The 15,451-nt window shown below is 57.6% G+C and overlaps 1 long non-coding RNA gene across 1 annotated transcript in view; it reads right to left on the minus strand.

The window, feature by feature from the left end:
- LOC144739558 (uncharacterized) overlaps nucleotides 1–1,186 on the minus strand; it is a 13,404-nt gene extending 12,218 nt beyond the window's left edge. Inside the window, exon 1 of the long non-coding RNA XR_013589463.1 lies at nucleotides 1,140–1,186. This is a non-coding gene — a long non-coding RNA (uncharacterized LOC144739558). The remainder of the gene's footprint in view (nucleotides 1–1,139) is intronic.
- Between the last annotated feature and the right edge of the window lie 14,265 nt (nucleotides 1,187–15,451).

Here is a 15,451-nt window from a genome sequence, read left to right on the forward strand (position 1 = left end):
ATCATCAGTAACATCATCATCATCATCAGTAACATCATCATCATCAGTAACATCATCATCATCATCAGTAACATCATCATCATCATCATCAGTAACATCATCATCATCATCAGTAACATCATCATCATCATCACTATCATCATCATCATCATCACTATCATCATCATCATCATCAGTAACATCATCATCATCAGTAACAACATCATCATCATCACTAACATCATCATCATCATCAGTAACATCATCATCATCATCAGTAACATCATCATCATCATCAGTATCATCATCATCATCATCACTAACATCATCATCATCATCGTCACAATCATCATCAGCATCATCATCATCATCAATAACATCACCATTAATATCACCACCACCATCATCTTCAGCAACATCATCAGTAACAACATCATCATCAGCAGCATCATCAGTAGCATCATCATCATCATCAGTGGGTGGGGTAGCTGAGTGGGGGGTGAGTGAGTGGTGAGTGAGTGGTGAGTGGTGAGTGAGTGAGTGAGTGGCTGAGTGAGTGAGTGAGTGGCTGAGTGAGTGAGTGAGTGGCTGAGTGAGTGAGTGAGTGGCTGAGTGAGTGAGTGTCTGAGTGAGTGACTGAGTGAGTGAGTGGTGAGTGAGTGGCTGAGTGAGTGAGTGGTGAGTGAGTGGCTGAGTGAGTGAGTGAGTGGCTGAGTGAGTGAGTGAGTGGCTGAGTGAGTGAGTGGTGAGTGAGTGGCTGAGTGAGTGAGTGGCTGAGTGAGTGAGTGAGTGGCTGAGTGAGTGAGTGGTGAGTGAGTGGCTGAGTGAGTGAGTGAGTGGCTGAGTGAGTGAGTGAGTGGCTGAGTGAGTGAGTGAGTAGCTGAGTGGGTAGCTGTAGCTGAGTGGGTAGCTGTAGCTGAGTGGGTAGTAGCTGTAGCTGAGTGGGTAGTAGCTGTAGCTGAGTGGGTAGTAGCTGTAGCTGAGTGGGTAGTAGCTGTAGCTGAGTGGGTAGTAGCTGTAGCTGAGTGGGTAGTAGCAGTAGCTGAGTGGGTAGTAGCTGTAGCTGAGTGGGTAGTAGCTGTAGCTGAGTGGGTAGTAGCTGTAGCTGAGTGGGTAGTAGCTGGCAGGGTGAGTGAGTGAGTGGTGAGTGAGTTCCTCACCGTGAGTGAGTAGCTGAGTGGGTAGTAGCTGTAGCTGAGTGGGTAGTAGCAGTAGCTGAGTGGGTAGTAGCTGTAGCTGAGTGGGTAGTAGCTGTAGCTGAGTGGGTAGTAGCTGTAGCTGAGTGGGTAGTAGCAGTAGCTGAGTGGGTAGTAGCTGTAGCTGAGTGGGTAGTAGCTGGCAGGGTGAGTGAGTGAGTGGTGAGTGAGTTCCTCACCGTGAGTGAGTAGCTGAGTGGGTAGTAGCTGTAGCTGAGTGGGTAGTAGCTGTAGCTGAGTGGGTAGTAGCTGGCAGGGTGAGTGAGTGAGTGGTGAGTGAGTTCCTCACCGTGAGTGAGTAGCTGAGTGGGTAGTAGCTGTAGCTGAGTGGGTAGTAGCAGTAGCTGAGTGGGTAGTAGCTGTAGCTGAGTGGGTAGTAGCTGTAGCTGAGTGGGTAGTAGCTGTAGCTGAGTGGGTAGTAGCAGTAGCTGAGTGGGTAGTAGCTGTAGCTGAGTGGGTAGTAGCTGTAGCTGAGTGGGTAGTAGCTGTAGCTGAGTGGGTAGTAGCAGTAGCTGAGTGGGTAGTAGCTGTAGCTGAGTGGGTAGTAGCAGTAGCTGAGTGGGTAGTAGCTGTAGCTGAGTGGGTAGTAGCAGTAGCTGAGTGGGGAGTAGCTGTAGCTGAGTGGGTAGTAGCTGTAGCTGAGTGGGTAGTAGCTGTAGCTGAGTGGGTAGTAGCTGGCAGGGTGAGTGAGTGAGTGGTGAGTGAGTTCCTCACCGTGAGTGAGTAGCTGAGTGGGTAGTAGCTGTAGCTGAGTGGGTAGTAGCTGTAGCTGAGTGGGTAGTAGCTGTAGCTGAGTGGGTAGTAGCTGTAGCTAAGTGGGTAGTAGCTGTAGCTGAGTGGGTAGTAGCTGTAGCTGAGTGGGTAGTAGCTGTAGCTGAGTGGGTAGTAGCTGTAGCTGAGTGGGTAGTAGCTGTAGCTGAGTGGGTAGTAGCTGTAGCTGAGTGGGTAGTAGCTGGCAGGGTGAGTGAGTGAGTGGTGAGTGAGTTCCTCACCGTGAGTGAGTAGCTGAGTGGGTAGTAGCTGTAGCTGAGTGGGTAGTAGCTGTAGCTGAGTGGGTAGTAGCTGTAGCTGAGTGGGTAGTAGCTGTAGCTGAGTGGGTAGTAGCTGTAGCTGAGTGGGTAGTAGCAGTAGCTGAGTGGGTAGTAGCTGTAGCTGAGTGTAGCTAAGTGGGTAGTAGCTGTAGCTGAGTGGGTAGTAGCTGTAGCTGAGTGGGTAGTAGCTGTAGCTGAGTGGGTAGTAGCTGTAGCTGAGTGGGTAGTAGCTGTAGCTGAGTGGGTAGTAGCTGTAGCTGAGTGGGTAGTAGCTGGCAGGGTGAGTGAGTGAGTGGTGAGTGAGTTCCTCACCGTGAGTGAGTAGCTGAGTGGGTAGTAGCTGTAGCTGAGTGGGTAGTAGCTGTAGCTGAGTGGGTAGTAGCTGTAGCTGAGTGGGTAGTAGCTGTAGCTGAGTGGGTAGTAGCTGTAGCTGAGTGGGTAGTAGCTGTAGCTGAGTGGGTAGTAGCAGTAGCTGAGTGGGTAGTAGCTGTAGCTGAGTGGGTAGTAGCTGTAGCTGAGTGGGTAGTAGCAGTAGCTGAGTGGGGAGTAGCTGTAGCTGAGTGGGTAGTAGCTGTAGCTGAGTGGGTAGTAGCTGTAGCTGAGTGGGTAGTAGCTGTAGCTGAGTGGGTAGCTGAGTGGGTAGTAGCTGTAGCTGAGTGGGTAGTAGCTGTAGCTGAGTGGGTAGTAGCTGTAGCTGAGTGGGTAGTAGCAGTAGCTGAGTGGGTAGTAGCTGTAGCTGAGTGGGTAGTAGCTGTAGCTGAGTGGGTAGTAGCTGTAGCTGAGTGGGTAGTAGCAGTAGCTGAGTGGGGAGTAGCTGTAGCTGAGTGGGTAGTAGCTGTAGCTGAGTGGGTAGTAGCTGTAGCTGAGTGGGTAGCTGAGTGGGTAGTAGCTGTAGCTGAGTGGGTAGTAGCTGTAGCTGAGTGGGTAGTAGCTGTAGCTGAGTGGGTAGTAGCAGTAGCTGAGTGGGTAGTAGCTGTAGTTGAGTGGGTAGTAGCTGTAGCTGAGTGGGTAGTAGCAGTAGCTGAGTGGGTAGTAGCTGTAGCTGAGTGGGTAGTAGCTGTAGCTGAGTGGGTAGCTGAGTGGGTAGTAGCAGTAGCTGAGTGGGTAGTAGCAGTAGCTGAGTGGGTAGTAGCAGTAGCTGAGTGGGTAGTAGCTGTAGCTGAGTGGGTAGTAGCTGTAGCTGAGTGGGTAGTAGCTGTAGCTAAGTGGGTAGTAGCTGTAGCTGAGTGGGTAGTAGCAGTAGCTGAGTGGGTAGTAGCTGTAGCTGAGTGGGTAGTAGCAGTAGCTGAGTGGGTAGTAGCTGTAGCTGAGTGGGTAGTAGCAGTAGCTGAGTGGGTAGTAGCTGTAGCTGAGTGGGTAGTAGCAGTAGCTGAGTGGGTAGTAGCTGTAGCTGAGTGGGTAGTAGCAGTAGCTGAGTGGGTAGTAGCAGTAGCTGAGTGGGTAGTAGCTGTAGCTGAGTGGGTAGTAGCTGTAGCTGAGTGGGTAGTAGCTGTAGCTAAGTGAGTAGTAGCTGTAGCTGAGTGGGTAGTAGCTGTAGCTGAGTGGGTAGTAGCTGGCAGGGTGAGTGAGTGAGTGAGTGGCTGAGTGAGTAGCTGAGTGAGTAGCTGAGTGACTGACTGAGTGACTGAGTGAGTGAGTGGTGAGTGTGTCCTCACCGTGAGTGAGTAGCTGAGTGAGTAGCTGTAGCTGAGTGGGTAGTAGCTGTAGCTGAGTGGGGAGTAGCTGGCAGGGTGAGTGAGTGAGTGGCTGAGTGAGTAGCTGAGTGAGTAGCTGAGTGACTGACTGAGTGACTGAGTGAGTGAGTGGTGAGTGTGTCCTCACCGTGAGTGAGTAGCTGAGTGGGTAGTAGCTGTAGCTGAGTGGGTAGTAGCTGGCAGGGTGAGTGACTGAGTGAGTGAGTGGTGAGTGTGTTCTCACCGTGAGTGAGTAGCTGAGTGGGTAGTAGCTGTAGCTGAGTGGGTAGTAGCTGGCAGGGTGAGTGAGTGGTGAGTGGTGAGTGTGTTCTCACCGTGAGTGAGTAGCTGAGTGGGTAGTAGCTGTAGCTGAGTGGGTAGTAGCTGTAGCTGAGTGGGTAGTAGCTGTAGCTGAGTGGGTAGTAGCTGGCAGGGTGAGTGAGTGAGTGAGTGGTGAGTGTGTTCTCACCGTGAGTGAGTAGCTGAGTGAGTAGCTGTAGCTGAGTGGGTAGTAGCTGTAGCTGAGTGGGTAGTAGCTGGCAGGGTGAGTGAGTGAGTGAGTGGCTGAGTGAGTAGCTGAGTGAGTAGCTGAGTGAGTGACTGAGTGAGTGAGTGGTGAGTGTGTCCTCACCGTGAGTGAGTAGCTGAGTGGGTAGTAGCTGTAGCTGAGTGGGTAGTAGCTGGCAGGGTGAGGGCGGCGTTGACGGAGCGCTCCAGGAGATGCTCCCTCAGGGCCTGCACAAAGCGCTGGACGGGGAGGCCTGGTGAGGTCACGCAGAGGTCACGCAGAGGTCACGGAGGGGTCACAGAGAGGTCACGCAGAGGTCAAGTAGAGGTCACTGTGAGGTCAAGTAGAGGTCACGCAGAGGTCACGTAGAGGTCATGGAGAGGTCACTCAGAGGGGTCAAGTAGAGGTCACGCAGAGGTCAAGGAGAGGTCACGCAGAGGTCACTCAGAGGGGTCAAGTAGAGGTCACGGAGAGGTCCTGGAGAGGTCACGGAGAGGTCATAGAGAGGTCAATCTGAGGTCACGCAGAGGTCACGCAGAGGTCACTGAGGGGTCAATCTGAGGTGACGGAAAGGTCGCAGGCTCGGTAGTAGTAGTAGTGATGGTGTCAGTGGTAGTAGTTGTTAGTAGCAGTTAGTACCAGTTAGTACACTAACTAGTACTAACTAGTACTAGTTAGTACTAGTTAGTGTACTAACTAGTACTAGTTAGTTAGTAGTTAGTGGTGCAGTACCTGGTGGAGTGCTGGTGAAGAGGGACAGTGTGGAGCTCGCTGGCTCCCAGGATCCGCGGGTGAAGAAACGGATCGCGTGCGAAGATCGCAGCCAAGCGGAGCGCGGAGAGAGAGGGCGGGCACAACGTAGCAGCCAGCGCTGTGGGAGACACTCACCCAGTCACTCACCTAGTCAGTCACTCAGTCAGTCACTTAGCCAGTCACTCAGTCAGTCACTCAGTCACTCGCTCAGTCACTCGCTCACGGATCGCGTGCGAAGATCGCAGCCACGCGGAGCGCGGAGAGAGAGGCCTTGCACAACGTAGCAGCCAGCGCTGTGGGAGACACTCACCCAGTCACTCACCTAGTCAGTCACTCAGTCAGTCACTTAGCCAGTCACTCAGTCAGTCACTCAGTCACTCGCTCAGTCAGTCACTCACTCAGCCACTCGCTCAGCCACTCGCTCACGGATCGCGTGCGAAGATCGCAGCCAAGCGGAGCGCGGAGAGAGAGGGCGGGCACAACGTAGCAGCCAGCGCTGTGAGAGACACACTCACCCAGTCACTCACCTAGTCAGTCACTCAGTCAGTCACTTAGCCAGTCACTCAGTCAGTCACTCGCTCAGTCACTCGCTCACGGATCGCGTGCGAAGATCGCAGCCAAGCGGAGCGCGGAGAGAGAGGCCTTGCACAACGTAGCAGCCAGCGCTGTGAGAGACACACTCACCTAGTCAGTCACTCAGTCAGTCACTCAGTCACTCAGTCACTCACCCAGCCACTCGCTCACGGATCGCGTGCGAAGATCGCAGCCACGCGGAGCGCGGAGAGAGAGGGCGGGCACAACGTAGCAGCCAGCGCTGTGAGAGAGACACTCACCTAGTCAGTCAGTCAGTCAGTCACTCAGTCAGTCACTCAGTCACACAGTCACTCGCTCAGTCACCCACTCAGTCACTCACTCAGCCACTCGCTCACAGATCGCGTGCGAAGATCGCAGCCAAGCGGAGCGCGGAGAGAGAGGGCTTGCACAACGTAGCAGCCAGCGCTGTGGGAGACACTCACCCAGTCACTCACCTAGTCAGTCACTCAGTCAGTCACTTAGCCAGTCACTCAGTCAGTCACTCACCCAGTCACTCGCTCACGGATCGCGTGCGAAGATCGCAGCCAAGTGGAGCGCGGAGAGAGAGGCCTTGCACAACGTAGCAGCCAGCGCTGTGGGAGACACTCACCCAGTCACTCACCTAGTCAGTCACTCAGTCAGTCACTTAGCCAGTCACTCAGTCAGTCACTCACCCAGTCACTCGCTCACGGATCGCGTGCGAAGATCGCAGCCAAGCGGAGCGCGGAGAGAGAGGGCGGGCACAACGTAGCAGCCAGCGCTGTGAGAGACACACTCACCTAGTCAGTCACTCAGTCAGTCAGTCAGTCACTCAGTCAGTCACTCAGTCACACAGTCACTCGCTCAGTCACTCACTCAGTCACTCACCCACTCACTCACCTAGTCAGTCACTCACCCAGTCACTCAGTCACTCACTCGCTCACGGATCGCTTGCGAAGAACGCAGCCACGCAGAGCGCGGAGAGAGAGGCCTTGCACAACGTAGCAGCCAGCGCTGTGAGAGAGACACACTCACCTAGTCAGTCACTCAGTCAGTCACTCAGTCACACAGTCACTCGCTCAGTCACTCAGTCACTCACTCAGCCACTCGCTCAGTCACTCGCTCACGGATCGCTTGCGAAGATCGCAGCCAAGCGGAGCGCGGAGAGAGAGGGCGGGCACAACGTAGCAGCCAGCGCTGTGGGAGACACTCACCCAGTCACTCACCTAGTCAGTCACTCAGTCAGTCACTTAGCCAGTCACTCAGTCAGTCACTCAGTCACTCGCTCAGTCACTCGCTCACGGATCGCGTGCGAAGATCGCAGCCAAGCGGAGCGCGGAGAGAGAGGGCTTGCACAACGTAGCAGCCAGCGCTGTGGGAGACACTCACCCAGTCACTCACCTAGTCAGTCACTCAGTCAGTCACTTAGCCAGTCACTCAGTCAGTCACTCGCTCAGTCACTCGCTCACGGATCGCGTGCGAAGATCGCAGCCAAGCGGAGCGCGGAGAGAGAGGGCTTGCACAACGTAGCAGCCAGCGCTGTGGGAGACACTCACCCAGTCACTCACCTAGTCAGTCACTCAGTCAGTCACTTAGCCAGTCACTCAGTCAGTCACTCGCTCAGTCACTCGCTCACGGATCGCGTGCGAAGATCGCAGCCAAGCGGAGCGCGGAGAGAGAGGGCTTGCACAACGTAGCAGCCAGCGCTGTGAGAGAGACACTCACCTAGTCAGTCACTCAGTCAGTCAGTCAGTCACACAGTCACTCAGCCAGTCAGTCACCCAGTCACTCACTCAGTCAGCCACTCACTCAGTCACTCAGTCACCCACCCACTCACCCAGTCACCCACTCACCCACCCACTCACTCAGTCAGTCACTCAGTCAGTCACTCAGTCACTCACCCAGTCACTCACCTAGTCACTCACTCACCCACTCAGTCACTCAGTCACTCACTCGCTCACGGATCGCGTGCGAAGATCGCAGCCAAGCGGAGCGCGGAGAGAGAGGGCGGGCACAACGTAGCAGCCAGCGCTGTGAGAGACACACTCACCTAGTCAGTCACCTAGTCAGTCACTCACCCAGTCACTCGCCCAGTCACTCACCCAGTCACTCGCTCACGGATCGCGTGCGAAGATCGCAGCCAAGCGGAGCGCGGAGAGAGAGGCCTTGCACAACGTAGCAGCCAGCGCTGTGAGAGAGACACACTCACCTAGTCAGTCACCTAGTCAGTCACTCAGTCAGTCACTCAGTCACACAGTCACTCGCTCAGTCACCCACTCAGTCACTCACTCAGCCACTCGCTCACGGATCGCGTGCGAAGATCGCAGCCAAGCGGAGCGCGGAGAGAGAGGGCTTGCACAACGTAGCAGCCAGCGCTGTGGGAGACACTCACCCAGTCACTCACCTAGTCAGTCACTCAGTCAGTCACTTAGCCAGTCACTCAGTCAGTCACTCACCCAGTCACTCGCTCACGGATCGCGTGCGAAGATCGCAGCCAAGCGGAGCGCGGAGAGAGAGGCCTTGCACAACGTAGCAGCCAGCGCTGTGGGAGACACTCACCCAGTCACTCACCTAGTCAGTCACTCAGTCAGTCACTTAGCCAGTCACTCAGTCAGTCACTCACCCAGTCACTCGCTCACGGATCGCGTGCGAAGATCGCAGCCAAGCGGAGCGCGGAGAGAGAGGGCGGGCACAACGTAGCAGCCAGCGCTGTGAGAGACACACTCACCTAGTCAGTCACTCAGTCAGTCAGTCAGTCACTCAGTCAGTCACTCAGTCACACAGTCACTCGCTCAGTCACTCACTCAGTCACTCACCCACTCACTCACCTAGTCAGTCACTCACCCAGTCACTCAGTCACTCACTCGCTCACGGATCGCTTGCGAAGAACGCAGCCACGCAGAGCGCGGAGAGAGAGGCCTTGCACAACGTAGCAGCCAGCGCTGTGAGAGAGACACACTCACCTAGTCAGTCACTCAGTCAGTCACTCAGTCACACAGTCACTCGCTCAGTCACTCAGTCACTCACTCAGCCACTCGCTCAGTCACTCGCTCACGGATCGCTTGCGAAGATCGCAGCCAAGCGGAGCGCGGAGAGAGAGGGCGGGCACAACGTAGCAGCCAGCGCTGTGGGAGACACTCACCCAGTCACTCACCTAGTCAGTCACTCAGTCAGTCACTTAGCCAGTCACTCAGTCAGTCACTCAGTCACTCGCTCAGTCACTCGCTCACGGATCGCGTGCGAAGATCGCAGCCAAGCGGAGCGCGGAGAGAGAGGGCTTGCACAACGTAGCAGCCAGCGCTGTGGGAGACACTCACCCAGTCACTCACCTAGTCAGTCACTCAGTCAGTCACTTAGCCAGTCACTCAGTCAGTCACTCGCTCAGTCACTCGCTCACGGATCGCGTGCGAAGATCGCAGCCAAGCGGAGCGCGGAGAGAGAGGGCTTGCACAACGTAGCAGCCAGCGCTGTGGGAGACACTCACCCAGTCACTCACCTAGTCAGTCACTCAGTCAGTCACTTAGCCAGTCACTCAGTCAGTCACTCGCTCAGTCACTCGCTCACGGATCGCGTGCGAAGATCGCAGCCAAGCGGAGCGCGGAGAGAGAGGGCGGGCACAACGTAGCAGCCAGCGCTGTGAGAGAGACACTCACCTAGTCAGTCACTCAGTCAGTCAGTCAGTCACACAGTCACTCAGCCAGTCAGTCACCCAGTCACTCACTCAGTCAGCCACTCACTCAGTCACTCAGTCACCCACCCACTCACCCAGTCACCCACTCACCCACCCACTCACTCAGTCAGTCACTCAGTCAGTCACTCAGTCACTCACCCAGTCACTCACATAGTCACTCACTCACCCACTCAGTCACTCAGTCACTCACTCGCTCACGGATCGCGTGCGAAGATCGCAGCCAAGCGGAGCGCGGAGAGAGAGGGCGGGCACAACGTAGCAGCCAGCGCTGTGAGAGAGACACTCACCTAGTCAGTCACTCAGTCAGTCAGTCACTCAGTCAGTCACTCAGTCACACAGTCACTCGCTCAGTCACCCACTCAGTCACTCACTCAGCCACTCGCTCACAGATCGCGTGCGAAGATCGCAGCCAAGCGGAGCGCGGAGAGAGAGGGCGGGCACAACGTAGCAGCCAGCGCTGTGGGAGACACTCACCCAGTCACTCACCTAGTCAGTCACTCAGTCAGTCACTTAGCCAGTCACTCAGTCAGTCACTCAGTCACTCGCTCACGGATCGCGTGCGAAGATCGCAGCCAAGCAGAGCGCGGAGAGAGAGGCCTTGCACAACGTAGCAGCCAGCGCTGTGAGAGACACACTCACCTAGTCAGTCACCTAGTCAGTCACTCACCCAGTCACTCGCCCAGTCACTCGCTCACGGATCGCTTGCAAAGAACGCAGCCAAGCGGAGCGCGGAGAGAGAGGCCTTGCACAACGTAGCAGCCAGCGATGTGAGAGAGAGACATTCACCTAGTCAGTCACTCAGTCAGTCAGTCAGTCACTCAGTCAGTCAGTCACCCAGTCACTCACTGAGTCAGCCACTCACTCAGTCACTCAGTCACCCACCCACTCACCCAGTCACCCACTCACCCACCCACTCATTCAGTCAGTCACCTAGTCAGTCACTCAGTCAGTAACTTAGCCAGTCACTCAGTCAGATCACTTAGCCAGTCACTCAGTCAGTCACTCACTCACTCACCCAGTCACTCGCTCACGGATCGCTTGCGAAGATCGGAGCCAAGCGGAGCGTGGAGAGAGAGGCCTTGCACAACGTAGCAGCCAGCGCTGTGAGAGACACACTCACCTAGTCAGTCACTCAGTCAGTCACTCAGTCACACAGTCACTCGCTCAGTCACTCAGTCACTCACTCAGCCACTCGCTCAGCCCACTCGCTCACGGATCGCTTGCGAAGATCGCAGCCACGCAGAGCGAGGAGAGAGAGGGCGGGCCACAACGTAGCAGCCAGCGCTGTGAGAGAGACACACTCACCTAGTCAGTCACCTAGTCAGTCACTCAGTCAGTCACTCAGTCACACAGTCACTCGCTCAGTCACCCACTCAGTCACTCACTCAGCCACTCGCTCACGGATCGCGTGCGAAGATCGCAGCCAAGCGGAGCGCGGAGAGAGAGGGCGGGCACAACGTAGCAGCCAGCGCTGTGGGAGACACTCACCCAGTCACTCACCTAGTCAGTCACTCAGTCAGTCACTTAGCCAGTCACTCAGTCAGTCACTCAGTCACTCGCTCACGGATCGCGTGCGAAGATCGCAGCCAAGCAGAGCGCGGAGAGAGAGGCCTTGCACAACGTAGCAGCCAGCGCTGTGAGAGACACACTCACCTAGTCAGTCACCTAGTCAGTCACTCAGTCAGTCACTCAGTCACACAGTCACTCGCTCAGTCACCCACTCAGTCACTCACTCAGCCACTCGCTCAGTCACTCGCTCACGGATCACGTGCGAAGATCGCAGCCACGCAGAGCGAGGAGAGAGAGGGCGGGCACAACGTAGCAGCCAGCGCTGTGGGAGACACTCACCCAGTCCACTCACCTAGTCAGTCACTCAGTCAGTCACTTAGCCAGTCACTCAGTCAGTCACTCAGTCACTCGCTCAGTCACTCGCTCACGGATCGCGTGCGAAGATCGCAGCCAAGCGGAGCGCGGAGAGAGAGGGCGGGCACAACGTAGCAGCCAGCGCTGTGAGAGACACACTCACCCAGTCACTCACCTAGTCAGTCACTCAGTCAGTCACTTAGCCAGTCACTCAGTCAGTCACTCGCTCAGTCACTCGCTCACGGATCGCGTGCGAAGATCGCAGCCAAGCGGAGCGCGGAGAGAGAGGGCGGGCACAACGTAGCAGCCAGCGCTGTGAGAGAGACACACTCACCTAGTCAGTCACTCAGTCAGTCACTCAGTCAGTCACTCAGTCACACAGTCACTCGCTCAGGTCACCCACTCAGTCACTCACTCAGCCACTCGCTCACGGATCGCGTGCGAAGATCGCAGCCAAGCAGAGCGCGGAGAGAGAGGCCTTGCACAACGTAGCAGCCAGCGCTGTGAGAGACACACTCACCTAGTCAGTCACCTAGTCAGTCACTCACCCAGTCACTCGCCCAGTCACTCACCCAGTCACTCGCTCACGGATCGCTTGCAAAGAACGCAGCCAAGCGGAGCGCGGAGAGAGAGGCCTTGCACAACGTAGCAGCCAGCGCTGTGAGAGAGAGACATTCACCTAGTCAGTCACTCAGTCAGTCAGTCACTCAGTCAGTCAGTCACCCAGTCACTCACTCAGTCAGCCACTCACTCAGTCACTCAGTCACCCACCCACTCACCCAGTCACCCACTCACCCACCCACTCATTCAGTCAGTCACCTAGTCAGTCACTCAGTCAGTAACTTAGCCAGTCACTCAGTCAGTCACTTAGCCAGTCACTCAGTCAGTCACTCACTCACCCAGTCACTCGCTCACGGATCGCGTGCGAAGATCGCAGCCACGCAGAGCGCGGAGAGAGAGGCCTTGCACAACGTAGCAGCCAGCGCTGTGGGAGAGACACACTCACCTAGTCAGTCACTCAGTCAGTCAGTCAGTCAACCCACTCACCCACTCACTCAGTCAGTAACTCACTCAGTCAGTCACTCAGTCACTCACCCAGTCACTCACCCACTCAGTCACCCACTCACCCACTCACTCAGTCAGTCACTCACTCAGTCAGTCACTCAGTCACTCACCCAGTCACTCACCCACTCAGTCAGTCACCCACTCACCCACTCACTCAGTCAGTCACTCACTCAGTCACCCACTCACCCACTCACTCAGTCACTCGCTCACGGATCGCTTGCGAAGATCGGAGCCAAGCGGAGCGCGGAGAGAGAGGGCTTGCACAACGTAGCAGCCAGCGCTGTGAGAGACACACTCACCTAGTCAGTCACTCAGTCAGTCAGTCACTCAGTCACTCAGTCAGTCAGTCACTCAGTCAGTCACTCACCCAGTCAGTCAGTCACTCACCCAGTCAGTCACTCAGTCACTCAACCAGTCAGTCACTCAGTCAGTCACTCACCCAGTCACCTACTCACCCAGTCACTCACCTAGTCACCCACTCACTCACTCATCGCGTGGGAAAATCGGAGCCAAGCGGAGCGCGGAGAGAGAGGGCGGGCCACAACGTAGCAGCCAGCGCTGTGAGAGAGACACACTCACCTAGTCAGTCACCTAGTCAGTCACTCAGTCAGTCACTTAGCCCAGTCACTCACTCAGTCAGTCAGTCACTCACTCAGTCAGTCAGTCACTCAGTCAGTCAGTCAGTCAGTCACCCAGTCACTCACTCAGTCAGTCAGTCACTCAGTCAGTCAGTCACTCAGTCACCTCGCTCACTCAGTCACCCAGTCACTCACCTAGTCACTCACCTACTCACCCACTCACCCACCCACTCACCCACCCACCCACTCACCCACCCACTCACCCCACTCACCCACCCACTCACCCACTCACCCACCCACTCACTCACTCACCCACCCACTCACCCACCCACCCACTCACCCACCCACTCACTCACCCACCCACCCACTCACTCACCCACCCACTCACTCACTCACCCACTCACTCACCCACCCACCCACTCACTCACCCACTCACACACCCACCCACCCACTCACCCACCCACTCACTCACCCACCCACTCACTTCACTCACCTACTCACCCACTCACCCACCCACCCACCCCACTCACCCACTCACCCACCCACTCACCCACCCACCCACCCACTCACCCACCCACCCACCCACTCACCCACCCACTCACTCACCCACCCACTCACCCACCCACTCACCCACTCACCCACCCACCACCCACTCACCCACTCACCCACCCACTCACCCACTCACCCACCCACTCACCCACCCACCCACCCACTCACCCACCCACCCACCCACCCACCCACTCACCCACCCACTCACCCACCCACCCACTCACTCACCTACTCACCCACTCACCGACCCACTCACCCACCCACCCACCCACTCACCCACCCACCCCACCCACTCACCCACCCACTCACTCACCCACTCACCCACCCACTCACCCACTCACTCACTCACCCACTCACCCACTCACCCACTCACCCACCCCACCCACTCACCCACCCACTCACCCACCCACCCACCACCCACCCACCTACTCACCCACTCACCCACCCACTCACCCACCCACCCACCACCCACCCACCCACCTACCCACTCACCACCCACCCACCCACTCCACTCACCCACCCACTCACCCACCCACTACCACCCACCACCCACCCACCCACTCACACCCACTCACCCACTCACCCACCCACTCACCCACTCACCCACCCACCCACCCACTCACCCACTCACCCACCCACCCACCCACCTCACCCACTCACCCCCACCCACCCACCCACTCACCTCACCCACCCACCACCCACCCACCCACCCACTCACCCACTCACCCACACCACCCACCCACCCACCACCACCCACTCCCACCCACCCACCCCACTCACCCACTCACCCACCCACCCACCCACCCACTCACCCACACTCACCCCACCCACCCACCCACCACCCACTCACCCACCCACCCACCCACCCACCCACTCACCCACCCACCCACCCACCCACTCACTCACTCACTCACCCCACCCACTCACTCACCCACCCACCCACCCACCCACCCACCCACCCACTCACACCACCCACCCACCTACCCACTCACCCACCCACCCACCCACTCACCCACTCACTCACTCACTCACCCACCCACCCACCCACTCACCACCCACCCACCCACTCACCCACCCACCCACCCACCCACCCACTCACCCCACCCACCCACCCACCCACCCACTCACCCACCCACCCACCCACCCACTCACCCACCCACCCACCACCCACTCACCCACTCACCCACCCACCCACCCCCACTCACCCACCCACCCACCCACTCACCCACCCACCCACTCACCCACCCACCCACCCACCCACTCACCCACCCACCCACCCACCCACTCACCCACCAACCCACCCACCCACCCACTCACCCACCCACCCCACCCACCCACTCCACTCCACTCACCCCACCCCACCCACCCACCCACCCACTCACCCACCCACCCCCACCCACCCACCACCCACTCACCCCACCCACTCACCCACTCACCCACCCACCCACCCACTCACCCACCCACTCACCCACCCACCCACCCACCCACTCACCCACTCCACCCACTCACCCACCCACCCACCCACCCACCCACCCACCCACCCACCCACTCACCCACCCACCCACCACCCACTCCACCCACCCACCCACCCACCCACCCACCCACCCACCCACTCACCCACCACCACCCCACCCACCCCACCCACCCACCCACCCACTCACCCACCCACCCACCCACCCACCCACCCACCCACTCACCCACCCACCCACCCACCCACCCACTCACCCACCCACTCACCCACCCACCCACCCACTCCACCCACCTCACCCACCCACCCACCCACCCACCTCACTCCACTCCACCCACCCACACCACCCACCCACCCACTCACCCACCCACCCACCCACCCACCCACCCACCCACTCACCCACCCACCCACCACCCACCCCACCCACCCACCCACTCACCCACCCACCCCACCCACCCACTCACCCACCCCACCCACCCACCCACTCACCCACCCACCCACCCACTCACTCACCCACCCACCCACCCACCCACCCACCCCACCCA

Source organism: Lampetra planeri, unplaced genomic scaffold (assembly GCF_965212315.1).
Source record: "Lampetra planeri unplaced genomic scaffold, kcLamPlan1.2.h2 scaffold_1569, whole genome shotgun sequence".
In the NCBI taxonomy this organism is placed as follows: domain Eukaryota; kingdom Metazoa; phylum Chordata; class Hyperoartia; order Petromyzontiformes; family Petromyzontidae; genus Lampetra; species Lampetra planeri.